Below are 18,162 nucleotides of genomic sequence, written 5' to 3' on the forward strand. Positions count from 1 at the left end.
AGAATCATAGAATCATAGAATCATTGAGGTTGGAAAAGACCTCTAAGATCATCGAGTCCAACCGTCAACCCAACACCACCATGCCCACTAAACCATGTCCCTAAGCGCCTCATCTACACGTCTTTTAAATACCTCCAGGGATGGGGACTCCACCACTTCCCTGGGCAGCCTGTTCCAATGTTTCACCACTCTTTCAGTAAAGAAATTTTTCCTTACATCCAATCTAAACCTCCCCTGGCGCAACTTGAGGCCATTTCCTCTCGTCCTATCACTTGTTACTTCAGAGAAAAGACCAACACCCACCTCGCTACAACCTCCTGTCACAGCCCGGGGCGGCTTGCGAAGCCGTCGCCCTGTGTGGTTCAGCACACAGCAGTGCTTTGCCTCTGGGCTTACCCCGCTCTCGTCTTCCTTACGTGGGCAGAGAGAGCAGCGGGCAGCGGCGGGCCACGGGCCGAGGAGTTGCCACCTCGGGGGGTGGCGAGGCTATGGATCGCCTGAGTTACAAAAATAGCGTTCTGGCCACTGGGTTTCCTGCAGCGAGCGGGTGATGGAAAGCCCTGTTCCATCGGTTGTTGCTGCTTGAAAACAGTTGCCCTGGGTTTGGCTATCTGTGACCAAGGGCAGGCAAAGAAGGCTTCCTGGCTCTGCTTATCTTACTCCTTTTACTTATCTCCTTTTCCTTATCATGCTGTATTTCTTTTATGGAGGTAGTTTAGTCGCATCCTCTCCTCTTTAGGTTTCCATGAAGGTTTAGAGCTCGCTCTCTGAGCAGGGCCAGACCTGCAGCCAGCAGAAAGACTAGCTAGCGAGAGTTGAATACAGCCAGGCCGCCCTGGGGCCAAGGGGGGTTCACCCCATGTGTGCATGATACACCCCTAGCAGACCCCTGCTGCGTCTCCCAGTGGGACAGCCAAGTGGCCTACATGAGTGCACAGGCCCTGTGTTGATTCTTGCCCTGGCTTCAGGTTTGAGCTTACAGCCCATGTTTCCTGATGACCTAGGCTATGGGAGAGCTCATATGTGAGCCAGGCCTCCCTGGTACCTTCAGTTTTGCTATCTGGTTCACACCGACTCACCCCAGACACACGCCACCATGTAAACTTCCTTGTCAGCCACCTGGGGGGCAAAAGAGTTGTCCCCCTTGACTCTGCAAACTCAGACCATCAACCCTCAGTTTAAAGGTCACCTGTATCAGAGAACCCTTCTGTCCCTGCTAAGAGTGACCAGGATGCTCTTACCACCTGCTCAACCTGTACATTGTTGCTTCTGATGGATCTCGGGTATCTAGAACTGGGTGATCATGCACCGGTTTCCTTGTCACCCTTTTCCAATGACAGCCCTATCACTAAGAAATCCCTGTTTGTGTTGAGGGCATACATCCTGTTTGTTTTTGTTTCTGCTACTTTCGTGGCAGGGCTGTGCAGACGTGGCAAAAGACACAACTGCTCTCTTAACGTTTGCACCTGGGGTCATTATCTAGTAACTGAGTGCGTGCAGGAACCTGCATAATCTCAGTTGCAAAAAAACAGGTGGACTGTGAGCTGGGGTCTTTTTCTGGCTTCTGAAGAATCATTTGTCACTGCTTTGTCTCTGTACTTGTGTCCTGGTTTTGGCTGGGATAGAGTTAATTGTATGCTGTATTCATTTAGCAGGAGTGACTGTGATGGTTATCTGAGCAGAGCTGAAAACAGGGAAGCCAGCAAGCCCTTGGGGCAGAGCCAGAGCAGACACTTCAAAGTAAAACCCCAGGCCTGAGCCTACCACACGTGAGGGAAAGCCTCTTTCACACAGGTGAGCCTTTCTGAAGTCTCACTCGGGCTCCTGCAAAACGTGCTTCTTCTCAGGTGACTTCTTTATCTGCACTTTCTGCTTGTTATCACTTGAGGGCAGTTAAGCTCATGTCAGGTCTTGCTCTAGCTAAGCACGATTTGATCAAATTTTAGCTGTAAAATGATACAAAACCTAGTACAAGCAAGGAAAAACTCATCGCTCTGGGGCTGGCTGTGCCCAGACTGTGCCAGGGAAGCTGTAGTTTGCTAATCACCATCTTCCTAGGTGGGATAGGATGCTCTCCCTTTGCTTGAATACCGCCTGCTTCAGCAGACCAGCTGGAGCATCCTAAGATCATGAGTGCTAGATGTGAGACTGTCCTATGGTATTTCTTGATGCAGTCTGGCCTACGCAGGACTCAAACTCTCAGACAGAAGTTGCTGGCAAACTGTTAGTCATGTGAAAAAAATGGTTGTCCAGTGACCAGTGTTCAGCCCTCAGTGTTTAATTGCAGCTGAATGCCACAGTGGTAACAGGAGGCTGAGTAAGTCCAGCCAAAGTTAGATTCTTGAAGAGGATGGAAATGTCTTATCTCTTGTCCCCACTAGGAGTGACTCAGTGGCTTTGTATGGACACTGCGTTGGGCATATGTGGACACACAAGAAACAAGTACTAGAGCTCCTAAGATGGAGGGATGCAGTGTCGAGGAGAGAAGGCAAAGGTGTGTGTAGAGCAATGAGTCTTCAAATCACAAGTGTGCGGTGAAAACCAACCTGAACAAAAGTGATTCTCAGTGGTGTCTATCTACCCCACGACAGGCACCCAGCTGACTGTTGTCTCCTTGCTGTCCTGGCAGGGGTGGTAGTCCCTGTGCCATGCTGTGCTGGTTTTGGCTGGGGGAGAGTTAATTTTCTTCATAGTAGCTGGTATGGGGCCATGCTTTGGATTTGTGCTGGAAACAGTGTTGATAATACAGGGATGTTTTCATTATTGCTGAGCAGTGCTTACACAGAGTCAAGGCCTTTTCTGCTTCTCACACCACCCCACCAGCGAGGAGGCTGGGGGTGCACAAGAAGTTGGGAGGGGACACAGCTGGGACAGCTGACCCCAACTGACCAAAGGGATATTCCATACCATATGATGTCATGCTCAGCATATAAAGCTGGGGGAAGAAGAAGGAAGGGGGAGACGTTCAGAGTGATGGCGTTTGTCTTCCCAAGTAACCGTTATGCGTGATGGAGCCCTTGCTTTCCTGAGATGGCTGAACACCTGCCTGCCCATGGGAAGGAGTGAATAATTTCTTGTGTTGCTTTGCTTGCATGCATGGCTTTTGCTTTACTTATTAAACTGTCTTTATCTCAACCCGTGAGTTTTCTCACTTTTAGTCTTCTGATTCTTTCCGCCATCCCACTGTGGGGGCAGTGAGCGAGTAGCTGTATGGTGCTTAGTTGCCAGCTGGGGTAAAACCACAACACATGCCTTCCCCTTCCTTAGGAGACATTGGAATTTTTCTCCTGAAATTTTTCTCACCCTGCATTAGCAGCTGTGGGCTTTGGGAATAGAGGTGTGGGTGACAGATGCACACAGCTCCTGTCCCTGGCCTTAGCAATCAACATTGTGAAAAACTGTAAGGTGAAGTGGTCCAGTGTCATCTGAACTGACACTGAAAGAATGAGCAACATTGCTGTGGCCTTGCAAAGCTCTGAGTAGGCTAATTAACCAGGGTGATGGCATGGCTAATTGGACAAGGCTGGGTGTGGTGCTGGTACAGCTGTTTTGCTGGTATGTGCAGGGAAGAAGCCTTCTTGATTGAAGTTAAACTACTTCTAGGTCCTCCCTAACATGCCTGGTTGAGATATCCTTTTGGTGGGACCAGATACCACCTGACCCATAGAAAGGATAAAAGACATCAAAGCTGCCCTTGCTTTGCGTGAGTGTTGGACCAGATGGGTCCTGACTCCCTTCCAGTTACTCTGTGATTCTGTACTCACCAAAGGACTCGGGAGTCTCCCCCAACACAAACAAGCCAGCAAATTGTCCCCAGTGAACTGGAAAATTGTAGAGCAATGAACAGCACAAACCCCATTGACCTTTGGCTCAATCCAGCATTGCAACTGAGGGAGTTGTACCTTGGACTCCCTGCCAGTTTGCTCTGGAACACGCTTTCCAGGGGCTGCAGGTCCCTCGTATGAGGGGGAATGTACATGGCTCTGCCTGGACCAGATGCTACAGCTGCTGCTACTGTGTCTGAGTAATCGGCAGAGACATTGTGTTTCAGGGAGCAGCTCTTGAACAGAAATCATGGCGGGTCATTTAGTTAAAGCAGAATCAAAATATAAAGCGTTCGCCAAAGCAGATGTTTTGCTGCTGGCAGGGCTGTGCTATGCACACCAGCAGTGGGCAGTCAAAGTCTATTCTAGTGTCCACCCAGTGTCCAACCTGCACCGAGGGTGGGAGGCTGGAGAGGTGTCCCCAGCAGCCAGGGGAGGGCAGAAGTTTTGCCTTGTGTTAGAAGCTAGATTTCCCCTTGGTCTTAGCACTGCCCTGGAAACTAGCACCCGAGTGGAGTCTGCAGGCCAGATAGGAGCTGGGAAGAAGATTCAATGTAAGGAAGAAGGTAAAGCAGCTTTGATTTATATTCTGAGACAGATGAGATCATTTCTTCCCTTCATGTCACAGTCCTGGGCTCTTGTATTTTTCATGCTTCATTACAAGTGTTTGTAATTATATGAGTGGCTTCAGAGGCCAATTAAGCCTTCATTTGGAGGCTGCTCTGGATGCTGGAAGCCCTCCATTAGCCTGGGCTTCTGCCAGGGAAAAACACTACGTTCTCTTTAACAACTGTACCAGCTCCTATCTGCTTAATGTTGATTTTCCTATTAAGTTCAGCTAATACTTTTCTAATTGTGTGAGCTGTGCCTGAAGCCAGGCTGTGTGACTTTTGCCGGCTGCTTCCTAGGCTGAATCAGAGATGAGCAAAACCCTCACAAACACTTCACTGTGCGCATGTTCAGTTGCACCTAAACAGTGGCTGTTCTCCCCAAAACTGACTCAGGCTTTTATTTGTGCTCCCTGTGTTGCTTCCCAAGGCAAGCCCCGCACAGTCAGGAGACGTGGATGCTAGAGAGCGTACTCACTGGAGCACTAGGGGCTTGGCGTTGCATGCAGCTTACCCCATGAGGTACCAGAAAGGATGCCATGGAAATCAGAGGCCAGCCCACATCTCTGCTTATGGATGAGCTATGGACCGTGGGTCCTTTGAAGCAGATAATACAGTACCAACTGCCCAGGAGGGAATATTTACAAATTGAAGGATACAAATGGAATATCCACAGGTCTGGGCATTCACAGCGCATGGAAGGGAGGACGCCGACACCTTAGTAGGGTAGGATATCTCACCTACTGTATTCAGGCAGAGTGCTCAGGGATGCCATTTGTCTGCTGCAGATGTGTTACTCTCGAGAGGGTGGTATGACAAACCTACTGGACCAGGCACTTGTCACGGAGGTTGAGGCAGAGGTGTGATGTGGACCACCACTGTCTTAACTGGAAAGGTACCACCTGGCTGCAGGCTGAGCATCTGTGTCCAGGAGCTGGTTCTGGAAGCCTTAAGGAAAGATGAGATTTTTTATTTTGGGAGCAAGTGTAGCGGCAACGTCCAAACAAAATGTGTGTTGTATCATACTGGCAGAAGAAAGGTTGGCCATTCTCTTGAGAGTCTTGCTGAGAAAATAGAAGCCATTATCAGCAGATGACTGACAGCCATCGCTGGAGGAGACCCATGGTCTACACATTAAAAGTGTGTCCTTCTCAAGCCTTTTGTCTCAGGCTCTGTTTCAAAAATACATATGATAAATGAAATTTAAGCAAATGTGTAGATTCATTGCTGAGTAGGAATGAATCTAAGCACGTATGATTTTATTTAATAATTGAATTGCATATTCTTTAATTAAAAATGGCCAGGCAATTAGATAACGTAAGAAAAAAGTTTATTTCATTTGAATTTGCTCTGAGCAACGGCTATACCTTCAAATTAAAATGTCAATAGGATAGAAATCACTGGTTTTGAATTTTTCATTTTAGAAACATTACTCTATTTTAACTTTAAAACCCTTGCAGCTCTAATACAATTATTACGCACCAGTCAAGTCTTAATGCCTTATTACATCCTAACACTGACAAATGCAAAAGAAATTCACCTTGTCTCTCACCAGCTTGTGTTTGGAGCTGATTTGATTCTGAGTGCAGCAGCCCCTTGCTTCAAGCTCCTCGCAAACGTGGCTCTGGGCATCTCTGCAGCCAGTCTCTTTCACAGGGAGCTTGGGTCAAGCCCGGGCCAGCACTGCGTGACAGCACCCGCTGCTGGTCAGGGCCCCTGCGGGACAGCAGGCCACCAGAACTCACTGATGGCCACAGGACCACCTATGTTGGCTGCACATGCTTGGACTGTGTAGATCATCAGGTCTCATCCCACAGACATTTTGGAGCATTTGTTTTCCAAGAGTTTATTCATCTTCTAAGGCAGAATTAAGAAAATGAGAGACTGATTAAAATTTAAGTGTTTAAGATAGGAAATAAGGTCTGGTAGCAAAAATAAAATCATCATTATTGAGCATAAAAAATAAATAAATAAAAAAATGGCTACTTGACATGCTCAAAAGCTCATTCATCTTGGAATTTCTGGCAACAAAGTGTGTTTCCTGCTTAAGGTGTTTGAAACACAGAGAGGAAAGTTCAGAGAGCTTGAAATTCACTGCAGCAGAGCGCTAGACATCCAAACAAGTCATTATTGTAGATGGTTTCCTGGTAGCATGAAGAAGCAAGAGGAAGCCAGGGCTATTTCAGAGCAAAGTTGAAAATACTAATTGACTTTTACTCACTGGGAAAGAAGATGTAGCATGACAAATGGCTTTGCGGTTTGAATCATTAGAGACTGAGGAAAGAGTTGCTGGCTAATGGGACTCTACTGGGCAGAAATGGCTGTGTTAGGATTGCTGTGAGCAATTTGCAAGATGTGCTCGTAAAGCACAGAAGTAGTCAGCAGGACCCTAGCTGATGCACAGAAAGCAAGGCAGTAAAGGGATGAGACTGGAAAGGATCAGAGAGGAACTGGGTAGCACCTGATGGTTACCTTTCTCTCTGGGATGAGCAGTGCTGTGCAGCTTTTCCTAGAGAGGTCAAAGATGGCTCTGACCATCTGAGGAGCAGGCTCAGAGGGCAGACGTAGTGTCAGAGCTCTGAGACCACTAATAGCCCTTAGTTGCCCCGACCAGCCTCACCTGGGCCCCTGCCCACACCCTCTGCTCATGGACCAGGAGCTCTATTTAAACTCAGGCCTTGGGCTGCAGTCCTTTCCTGAGCTATGTTGTAGGTAGGTCTATACCCAACCCCATCTCCTGCTGCTCCTGATGGGGTTCCCTAAATGTCCCCTGCCCTGATCCAGCCTAAAGCTGTGGATGGACCATTAGTTGGTCTCTGTACGGCCTGCCCTGTTTAGGTGCTGTGGGATGGTGCCCCTCAGTGAGGGCACAGCCTATGCTGGGGTCATCCTCAGCTCCTGGCTTGTCCCCCTTTATGGAGCATCTCCACTCCTGTTGCTTCCTAACACAGCATGTTTTGCAGTGGGTCCTCCTGAGAAGGTGACTAGAAGTCTAATGAGCTGCACAGGGGTCACTAGACAAGCCCTAGAAGGAAGGAGCTGCTCTTCTGTCTTGTGGCCTGTCTTCTGGAGGAGAGATGCCTTCTAGCTACAGCAGTCGAACACGTTTATTTGTTGAAATAATAAGGTATGAGTCCAATGTTCCTTATTTCACATCATACACATCAGGGTTTGTTCTAGCTGCTGGAAGAAGTGAGCTCAGAAATAATCCAAGGGTCAGTTTTCTAACATTAGACTGGAATTGTCTTTATTTACTTTTACAAACTTGGCAAAGGCTAAAGGCATTCTAATGTTATGTATTCTTCAGTAAACACAATTAACTGGAAACTCAGAAACACTGATATCATCTTTTCCCTTGGGACTGGTCACTGCGAGCTGCTTTCTCCAGCCAGAAAATCAACTTCCTTTTCCTCAGGGTTGCAGAGTAGGTGGAAATCCATTTGGCTCAAAAAAAAAAAAAAGTTAATAGGTTTGATGATGCAGCCTAGCTTGGCTTTCTAAAAAGTTAATAGGTTTGATTTTGGCTCAAAAAAAAAAAAAAAGTTAATAGGTTTGATGATGCAGCCTAGCTTGGCTTTCTGCAGTGGTCCAAGGGTAGCAAAGCTTGGTAAGAGTGGGAAGGTCTGGATTGTGAAGGGCAGCTGCACTTCCCACGTTGGAGACAGGTTGTACAGAACTGGTGGGTCCCTGCTATTCAACAGCAGTTCTGTGTTTGTCTCTGAGGCAGCCAGGTGGGATCGTTAGGAGCAGGACATGCTGTGCACCCAACATTTAACCAAGAACCTAACATGTGGGTATTAAAGCTGAACTTTAGACTCCTGTTTTATCACCTCCTCAATAAGCCCTTGCTAAGGGAATGCAGAAAGGCCATCTAGAGCCTCACCAAGGTCCAAGACAGAGGCAAATGAACTACATTTGTAGTAGGAGCTTTTCTAAGTGGTGTTATAAGCCCTTCTCCAGGTGATCCAGTCAGGTATTTCATGATCTTACAGCTGGAAAAAAATCTTGTCTGCTGTCTAATCTTATCCTTACTTGCTGTAATTAAGACAAACATTTCTTGTCCTTAACCAGCATAGACACACTGAACAGTTTATCATCTTCCTCTCTGTAACTGCAGCCTTTTATGGATGTGACATTTAGGTACTTCATGTATCGTTACCCTGCATCCCTTTGGTCTGCTCGCTTCTAGATTGGACAAACTCTCATTCTTCCATCTTGCCCTATAGGTCTGTGATCTGGACTCTCTCCAGTTGGTCTACAGCCTTCTTGAAGAGCAATACCCATCTTCCAACCTCTTACTGAATGTCTGAATAAGGCAGAGCGTATTGATTATCCCACTAAACATGCGTAAAGGATTTGTAACAGAAATATTAAGGTTGAAGTGAAGTCTGAATTGAAATATGTGTGTAAACAACGGGGGAAAAACAACAGAATAAGGATTAAAAGGATGACCTGTGCTGATAATGTAGAGCATTGCTCGCAGAACCGGGTTCCTAGGATGCCATTCCTGGTTGTAAAACTGAAGAATGTGTTTATGGCGCGACCAAAAGGCATGTGCTCTGGTAAGGTCACAGCACAGGCAAGTCATCAGCAGAAGACCCCACATCCTGCCCAGAAAATGTCATTGAGGTTGCAGCAATTCACATACCATTGCTTTTCCTGACAGGCCACCAGGAAAACGAACGGGTCTAGACTAGGAGAAGCAGATAATTCTCAAATCTGAAAAGTTTAGCCCATGCTGTTGGTAGCAAGAAGGGCACTGTGTACAGCTTCAAGCTGGCATACCTGGCTTTCTGCACCTCCTATGTCTTGCCCTGCCCTCAGCAACCTTTCCCTTCCATTCCTCCAGCAACACCAGGCTGCCCCAGCCTTTGCTGTTCTCCTGTCGGTACTTCCAGGTCTTTTGTTCTTTGGTCTCTGTTGCTCCTCCCCTGCAGTCTGTCATCTTTCTTGTGGGTCTTGCAAACCTTTCATTCTGCTGCTGCATCCCAGCTGCCTCTGTTTTTGTCCCCGACTGTCACAATTCACAGCTCCCTGCTGTCCTGTGCTTTTGGCTGCATAGTCCTAGTCCTGCTTCTCAGTGCATAGTGGTCCCAGGCTGGTGGCCTTTTACCTCCTGGGAAAAACCTTATCTGCTTAGCCATGTAGTTAATTGAAAGCTTCTGTATCTCATCCATTCATCCTGCGCTGACCTTCAGCAGACTGTCTGCGTGGATAGCACACTCTGCTCTCCCGGCCTTCATTCCCTCTGCAGGATTGCTCACGTCGTAATTCTCTATGCTTTTCCTCATTATCGTATGTATTTACACTGCTTCTGAGCCCTGTACATGCTAGATTCAGCACTGCTCTTCCGTGGCTGAACATTTGGAGATTCTGGACTGATTAGGAAGGGGGAGGGTGTCTCCACCCAAGCCCCTTGGAGGTCTGATCTGATGTATTTGCAGCTAAACAAAGTATTTGCTTCACTGAATTGAAAACTCTGGGTAATTGGGCCACTTAGTTCACCAGTGGAGGTTGGTTGAGATAGTCATGTTTCTGTACCAGTACTGAAACAGGTTTCCTGACAATACATTAGCAGCTGCAGAACACGGAATAGGGCTGGATAAAAACTGGATGGAGTCTTGGCTGGGAATAACTTCTGTGTCCCTATATAATAACACCTGAGTGTGTACTGTGGGTCAGCTTGGGGTTCAGGGCCTGTTACTGTTTTGTTGTGGTATCAAGCAGATACTGTTAGACTAAAGGATTTGCTGTAAAGCTCTGTTGATCTCAGGCTGGGGATAGCGTATCTTCCCCCCGCTCCCTCATGTACAACTCCAGACAGTATATGAAAGGGAAATTGAAGAGAAAAAAAAATAATCCTTCCACTCTTAGAGCTGTCCCTATTCCCCTTCCAGCCTCTGCTGCACATTACCTTGTGTGACTCACACAGAACAAAGATAAGCAGGATTTTAGAGCTCATTTCTTTAAAATTTGAGCCCATTTTGGTCTCTGCTGCTGACAGAATCCAACCTGCCTCCCCTACTGGACTGATGGGTTTTGGACCAAGTGCTCATATATTAGAGAATTTAAAAAGCAGTAAAACAGCAGAGCGGGATTCAGCCTCAATTATCCAGGAGCCATAAGTAAAGGCAATCCACAGCTGGATGCAGGAAAATGAAGAAAAACAGAAGCAAAAACCTCTCCTGTCAACACCAGATTTTATGCAGTGGAGTAACTCTGTTAAGCTCAGCACTATCATGTTGATGTACCTTGGCTATGAAAGTACATGATGTGGGTGTCATCTGTCAACAGTGCCTGTTCCCTCCTAGTATGAGCATCATGGTGTGAAGTCCTTTTGACAAACCAGCCCTGGGGATGTGGCACCAGGCCAAAGATGCTAAACTGGAATATGCTGGCCCTAGGGCAGCAAGTTCTTGAGCAGGAGCAGTCTGAGCTTTCATGAGAAGTACCTTGAGCCATGCTTTCAAGGGTTATGGGGCTGCTTAAGCCGGTGATGCTCTTGGTTCCACTCCTTTCTCCATGACTTTTTTTACTTCATGTGTTTGGGATGCAGCTGGCCTCTGTGCCTCCTGGCTTACTTCCTTCACATCTCATTGATCAGAGGCTGCTTCAAGAGTTGCTCATTAACCCTTGAAGTGAAAAATCCTGTTGGAACACAATTTTTGGTCGATACAGAAAGTGTCACAGTTCTCACTGGGAAGCTGCAACAGAACAGCTCTGCAGACCAATGGAAGCATGCCCAGGATGGTGCCTTTAGATTACTGCAGCACAGAGTCCCTCAGCATAACAAGGGTATGAGCACCAGTGATTAGCAGAGAAACCAGGCTTGAGGGCTTGTTTTGATTTCTGCTTCAGCCTTCCAATCTAACACAATTAATGCGCATTAGGGAGCAGGGCAAGGAGACATTTTATTCTCATATCTTGCGAAGTCAATCAGTTGCATAATATGAATCACAGAGGCAGCAGGAACCGTGATCAAGTGCAGAGAAGGGACACATCAAACACTTTATTGTGGCTATGGGGAGGGGTGAGCCAGGCTTCTCTCTACCCAACTTATCTTTCCCAAACTGCCTTTAAGCCTTTAAGCCTGTTTTGTATCAGCTGCCTGTCACTCTAAATACAGCTCAGACTGCAAGGTAGCTTCCCTGGAGCCCCTGTCTATTAGAATAGGAGAGGTAAGCACCCCCAAAAGGCTCCAGAATGATTCGGAGTTTAAATTAGCCACTTCCTTTGCATTAGCCTCACAGCAGGGCAGGGATTGCTCAGGGTCTGTGCAGCGCTGTGTGCTGAGCAGAGCATGGTTAGGGCCAGCATGTGTGCAAGACAGGTGAGAGACAGCACCAGGGCAGGGTGTCACCCTGGCCCTTTGATCCAAAGGGCTGAACTGTAAGGGGGAAATGGCCTTTTTTGCTTTTTTTAAGATAAGGCTTAAACTCAGAGCTCCTGCAGCTTGCAAGAGGTGTCTAGGCAGCTGGTCTGGTGTGGTGCAAGCAGGTTTCTTTCTATGTCCCACCCCTGCCCCCATCCTTCTGAAGCTGGGCCACTGTGCAACCAGGAGTACCTGTCACACCATCCTCACACCTGGTGTGAGCACCAGGGATCCAGGTATCATGGTAGCCTGAGTTCTTGGCTGTTTCCCCTCCTGAGGCTTCTGCTTTTCCTTCATCATCACGTGCTTAAAAATTTTACAAATCCATAGTGCGTATTCAAAGCTTGAGCTGCAGATGTACTAGCCCACATCAGAGGGCACAGACCCTCCACACAGGGCAGAAATTGCAACACCCTAACTGCGAGTGAGCCTGAAAAAGCCATACATGTTTTTGGCAGCGTCTGTCTTTGACAAGGAAGAAATGTCTCATTGAAGTTTGATGCTGACTTAGAAAATGGCAGATGGCCAGCCTGTTCTCTCCCAGCACAAAGTTTGAGGTGATGCCTTACCAGCTGGTCTGTGCACACCTGCGGGCAGCTAAGCTCCACATATTTTGGTTGAAGGAAACAGGGTTACAAGGTGGATAGCAGTGAAGTATGTTGAAGGGAGAGTGGGCAAAAAGAAAACACTCCAATATGAAGCCTTCCAGGCATCCGCCACTGTCTTAAGCAATTTCCTTCTTTGCCTAACAAACAGCAAGAGCATTTGCTGTTGAAAGCATGTCTGAAAGCTGTGGGAGCGTATAATGACTGCAAGGGGCTTCTGGGCTTTCTTGCTCCACTTTGTAAATTCATCTCTCATCCTGGTTATATTAGCACTATTTTTAGCTGCTCTTACTCAGAACATAAGTGATTCTCCATTATGGATCTCAAGCACAAGATAACAATAAAGACAGTTAGGGATGTTGCCGAGCAGAAGGGTCATGCTGGAGGCCTGTGCCTGGCACAGCTCCCCTAGAGATCCTACCACACTGTCCCAAAGCACCGGGGCACTTGTTTCAGCTCTCAGTGACCTCCCTTGCAGGGCAGCAAGGCCACTCAATGCATGCACGTGCTCCCTCCAGACAGCCGAGTCTCCCTGGAGACCCTTGGCTGCTGGACTGTGTTCCCAAGGATTGTCTTGTCCAGATGCCATGGGACGTGTTTCCTCCTTCCCATGGCTCATCTCTGGGGCTTCTCCTCACATAGCTTCCTGCCCCCCCCCGGGGGGGGCACTGGCAGTGACAGTCACTGACCACTTCTTCCCCTCCTGCTCTCCTCCTTTCCAGCTCTCATGACCCCAGCCTTTCCCATTTCTGGCCAGCGTGGCTCCATCCTATTCCTCAGCCTGGCCTTCCTTCCACAGGCACTCCAAGATGCTGGTGTTCACGGGGCAAAGGAGGAATACAGCTGGGGTCTGCTGGTGGCAAAGAGGTAGAACATGTCTCATGGAGCGGAGGTGAATGCAGAGTGGTGTGAGGCTATCTCAGTGACAGAAGGAGAGGACAAAAAATGCCCAGGGAGGATTGCTGGCTGATGGGATATTGGGCATGGTTTTATGGGCATCTAGTGCTCTCTGTAACAAACCAGGCTCTGTGCCTGGCAATCCTTTCTGGGTGGGACAGCCCATGAAATTAGGCTGAGTGGCAATCTCATGTGAGGGTTTTATGGGTGAAGTTTAGCTGGACTGCCTGGGACTACAGCATTATTTCACAAAACGGGGAAACACAATTTGTCAGTATTGCCCTCACTAGAGGCTTGCAATTTCCTACAATGCACAAATAAGATAAACACTCTGTACTTATGGACTATAAAGCACTTTGTACATGATGGCAGTCAATTTATACCATGATAATGCTGAACAGTACAACTCCTTTCAGAGCCATGTTTGTCTTTAGAGCTTGCTTGTCTCTCCAGTGATCAGAAACAGTACTCTGGGTCTGAACATACTTGATCTGAGAAAGTCCAGGTCCATAATGTACCTTTGTGGCTCCATCTCTGAGATTATCCAAGGCAGCATCTCCTTTGATTTTTGGATTATGTCCTTGGGCCACAAGTCCTCTGTGGATGATAGTTTAAGGATTGCTGCAATAGGTCTTGGTCAGATTCCTGTGTGATCCAAGTGATCCTGTGTTAGATGAGCCAGTTACAGATACTGGAGGCTTGATTCAAAACACATGTAGAAACCCATATATTTTCCTTCTGTGTTGAAACTTATTTCTAGCTGAAACACCAAAGCACAAATGTGCCTTGGGATAGCAGCTTGCAGGAGTCTCACCTGCTGAGCCAGTAATTGCAGTCTTTAGCATCCAGCCTGCATCCAGAGTACCAGAAAGACAGGCTAACACAGTTTCAGAAGAGACGGTAAGATCTCAGCCACGTGCATCCTGCTGAGAAGTTCAGAAGGATGAAATGTAACAACATGGAGCATTTGTTTCTTTTTTGGAAAAAGCAGAAATTCTAAATGATGAAGCATTAAATGTTGTCACTGATGCTGTTAGCATCAGCTGCAGGGCACAGCCATGTACCATGTGCCATAGATTTTGCTCACAGCTCTTTCTCTGCTTTTTTTTTTTCCTCTGTGGTACAGTGAAGCTCAGGTCTGCTTGGATTTTCAGCACTGCTGCAACATAAATTTTAAATAGCAAGAGGTCTTGGCAAAACAGAGCTCACCAAGCAGTGACTGTTTTCCAGTAGTCTTCGCATGTCTATTATATACTGTATGCATTCCTATGCAGTCAGCCTCTGCAGCAAGTGACTTTTTCCCAGTGTAGCAATTCCACATTTTTGCTACGTTGGATGTTTGCCACTTGCAGTTTCATTCTGTCCAGTTCACCTCCAAGACACAGACCAAGGAAATTCAGGCTAGGATCAAGTGTTTTCAGTGCAGTTTCATTTTGCTGCTTCCTTTTTGTGATTTCTAAACTAGCTGCACACCAGGGCTGACTGATCCATTGAATACCTGGCACCTTTTAGATTGTGGTGCAAGGTGTGTGTGGTGCAAGGCCGCAACCCTTCAGGCTGAGGCCACATCAAGAGCATTTACTTCTATCCCAAGTCAACTCAGCCACTGCATGCAGCAGGCTGGCATCACGCAGTGCTTTTGAATGGATGCTGTTTCTCTGCTGCAGGTGCTTGTCCTTGCTTTTGTGTTTCTTTAGCCTGCAGTCATGATGCTCTGCAAACCCATCCACAGACTTGTCAGACATCACCTTTTAAATAACTGGCATACCCTTGAGACAGACATTGACAGATGTTTGCTGCTTCCAAGCTGCCTTTTGTAAGCGGGCTTAGAGAATTAAACAACTAAACTGTGACCAGAGCAGTAAGCAACTGCTTTGGATGCTGAGCCATGACCCCACTGACAAAATGTCCCCTGGGCTTTGCACTTCTAAATAAAACTCTAGCTTTTGTTCCCTGGCATGGGCCCTTGTGGCATGGCAGCTCTAATCCTGCTCAGCTGCCACTGGAAAGATAAGAGGGAAGGAAGGAAGGAATAAAGGTCCATCTGAGGTTAAGACAGTAGATCTCACTAGATCTGCAGCGACGAAAGATTTAGCCTTGCAGCCTGTAACTTCACATCCTTTAGTAATTGTCTAGGCAGAAGATAGCTCAATCACATTAAAAAGTTGGGCTTTTTAAAGCTGTAGAAAGGAAGTCACTGCACAGCTGGGTTGCTAAGGTGCAGAAGGCATGAGGAGTGGTTTAGTTGTACACTGTACATAGACGTCTTCATTTCTGACGCATCAACCCTCTTCCTGCCTCCCTTTGTGCCTCCTCCTCCCCTGTACGTTAAGGCACATTCGGGTAAAGCAATCGGCCCACGAGTGAGAGGTCCCCAGGCGAGATGTACACAAACCACTGACTGTACGCTAATGCGGTGATGGGCCCACAGAGGTCAATCTGAGCTGTCCCACCATTGCCCATCACAGCTCATGTCTCAACAGGGGATTTCCCAGTAAGCTTCAAATAGTAAGTGCAAACAGCTTGCGAAGAAGAACATGAAGGAATGCAGCATTGTGTGTTTAAATCAAGAGCAGCTAAATTAATGTTACGCTATATCAGGTCAAAATATGGAGTGAAAATACTGAGACCTGGTTGCTGTCAAGGGTGAAATTGTTCACTGTGAGCAGCCTGTGGTGCATGTCTCACTAGAGCCGCCTTTGCTCAGCAGGAGCAGCACCCAGCTCTCGGGTGCTGTGCTTCAGCCAGGGTGTGTGGGCTGAAGAGGGGCTGGCAGCACACAGGCAGGACAAAACCAGCTGCTTCACACCCCCAGGCACGTTTCAGGGACAGAAGAAGCAATGGCAGCCCTGGGGTCTGGCACTGTGAGACTTCCAGAGGAGCTGCAGGCCGAGCTGGGACACAGTGCAAGCGTCTGCTCGGTGTCCCTTGCAAAGGACCAGCAAGTGTGTCCCTAACTGTGGGCTGCGCAGCCCTGGGCATGATCTACACAGTTTTATATCAACCAAGTGCAGCTAGCTTGCACTAAGATTCTTGGAGGAATAGGCTAAAGAGCTCTCAGGACAAAGAGTGGTCCTTTCGCATACATTTTGGAATAAAAGAAGACTGGAAGAAAGCCATGCTCTAAGAGGGGGTGAACTATATAGTCACAGAGCTATTAACCTTTTGATCAGTGCAGGAGCACTATTAGTATGGACAATAGCAGGCTCATTCGAAAAGGTGGTGATATAATTGATACTAGCTGACGTGATTTAATGGAAAAATAGACCTTTTCTAATGAGCTTAATAGTGCTTTTATGAGGGAGTTGTGGTGGTGAAATAGATTTATAAATGAATATGACTTGCTATCAATATTTGGCTTAAAATGTTGTAAAATCCATATTAAATGGACTAAAAGTGGCTAAATGAGACATTTCAGAGTGTTTTTAATGTTGGGAAAGCATCAGTGAGCAGGCATATGTTGGCTTGGTTTGTGGTCCAGTGTTATTCAAAACTTTCTTAGTGATTAAGAGGAAATGTTTAAGGGGCTGTTAATTAAGATGGATGATGAGACAGAGATTTAGGAAATTGGAAGGCAAATTACAGCTTTCTGTTGTCTGATGCCCACAAACAAGAACAATAGCCAGATAAAAAAACCCCACTTATTTCATTAGCAAACCCAAACGAGGAGGGGAAAAAAAGTCCATTTGGGTTGAACAAAATTCTTCCTTTGACACAAGATGAAATATTTTCTTCTGGGTAGTAACAGGAGAAGTAGGCAGCCCAAAAACTGAGGGTTGAAGCAAAGAAAAACCCAACCAAACCCCTCAAAACTATTAAGAACTTCCAAGCATTTAGAAATGACAAAAATCCACTGATGTTTTAGGTGCACGTATAAGTAGAAAACACCTGAGAGCGTGGGAAAATTGTATGAGTTGGACATTTGGTTGTATGGATTGTATGAAGTTGGGGCTGAGGAACGTGCTGAATGAATGTGCTAACGTTTATAGAGCATCACTTCAGAGAGGAGCAGGCTCAGCAAGAAACTACGACAACAAACCAAAGCTGCTTTGCCTTTAAAAGTTCATCTTTGCCTCGTCTAAGAGAAGCACAAAGGTGACTGGGTCAGCCTGGAGGTACATCCACTTGAGAAGGTTTCTGTGTGAGCAGCGAATTAACGAATTAACTGTGTGGCAGAACGGTGAGTCACCCCTCTCGTCAGGGCTAATTTGGGAAGAGATGCTCTCTCCCCAAAGGCTGCCTCTGGGGGCTGGTTGCAAGGGCCATGGCTGTGGTCACACGTGAAGTCAGGCGGTGCGTTGCAGAGACATGGGAAAGAATGATATCTTCAGACTATGCTGTGGGACAGCGTTTCTGGGAATCTCAGTGCTGGCTGGGGGACCCTATGGGGACAAGTGTGGACTCTCCATGTGTATTTTAGAGAGGTCAGGCCATAGTCAGTGCCCTGGGACAGGAAACGTGGCTGCATGCAGTGTCAGGCACAGGCATGCGCTGAGCTGATTCATCCAAACTCAGACCCAAATGGTCCTTCCAGGGCGTTCTGCTCCCAGCTCATTAGCTGTAATTCAATCAAAGCACACATGTATGTGGAGAAGATGCAGCCCTCATTACTGGAAGGAAATCTTACCCACTAACGGGTGTACTGGAAAAGAAATCAATGGTGGAAGGTTGCACTGGAAGGGATTTTGTGCAAAGAGTGCTTGGGGCTGGTGTGTGGGAGAAGCAAATCAGGGAGTTCAGCACAGCTCCAGGCACCCTCCCCACAGCAGGGGTCGACACCGGGGCCGCTCACGTGGGCAGAAGTGTCACCAGGGCAGCTGCTCACGCAGGGCTTCTGCAGCTGCTCACGCAGGGCT

The sequence above is a fragment of the Aptenodytes forsteri genome, unplaced genomic scaffold (assembly GCF_000699145.1).
Source record: "Aptenodytes forsteri isolate BGI_AS27 unplaced genomic scaffold, ASM69914v1 Scaffold104, whole genome shotgun sequence".
NCBI lineage: Eukaryota > Metazoa > Chordata > Aves > Sphenisciformes > Spheniscidae > Aptenodytes > Aptenodytes forsteri.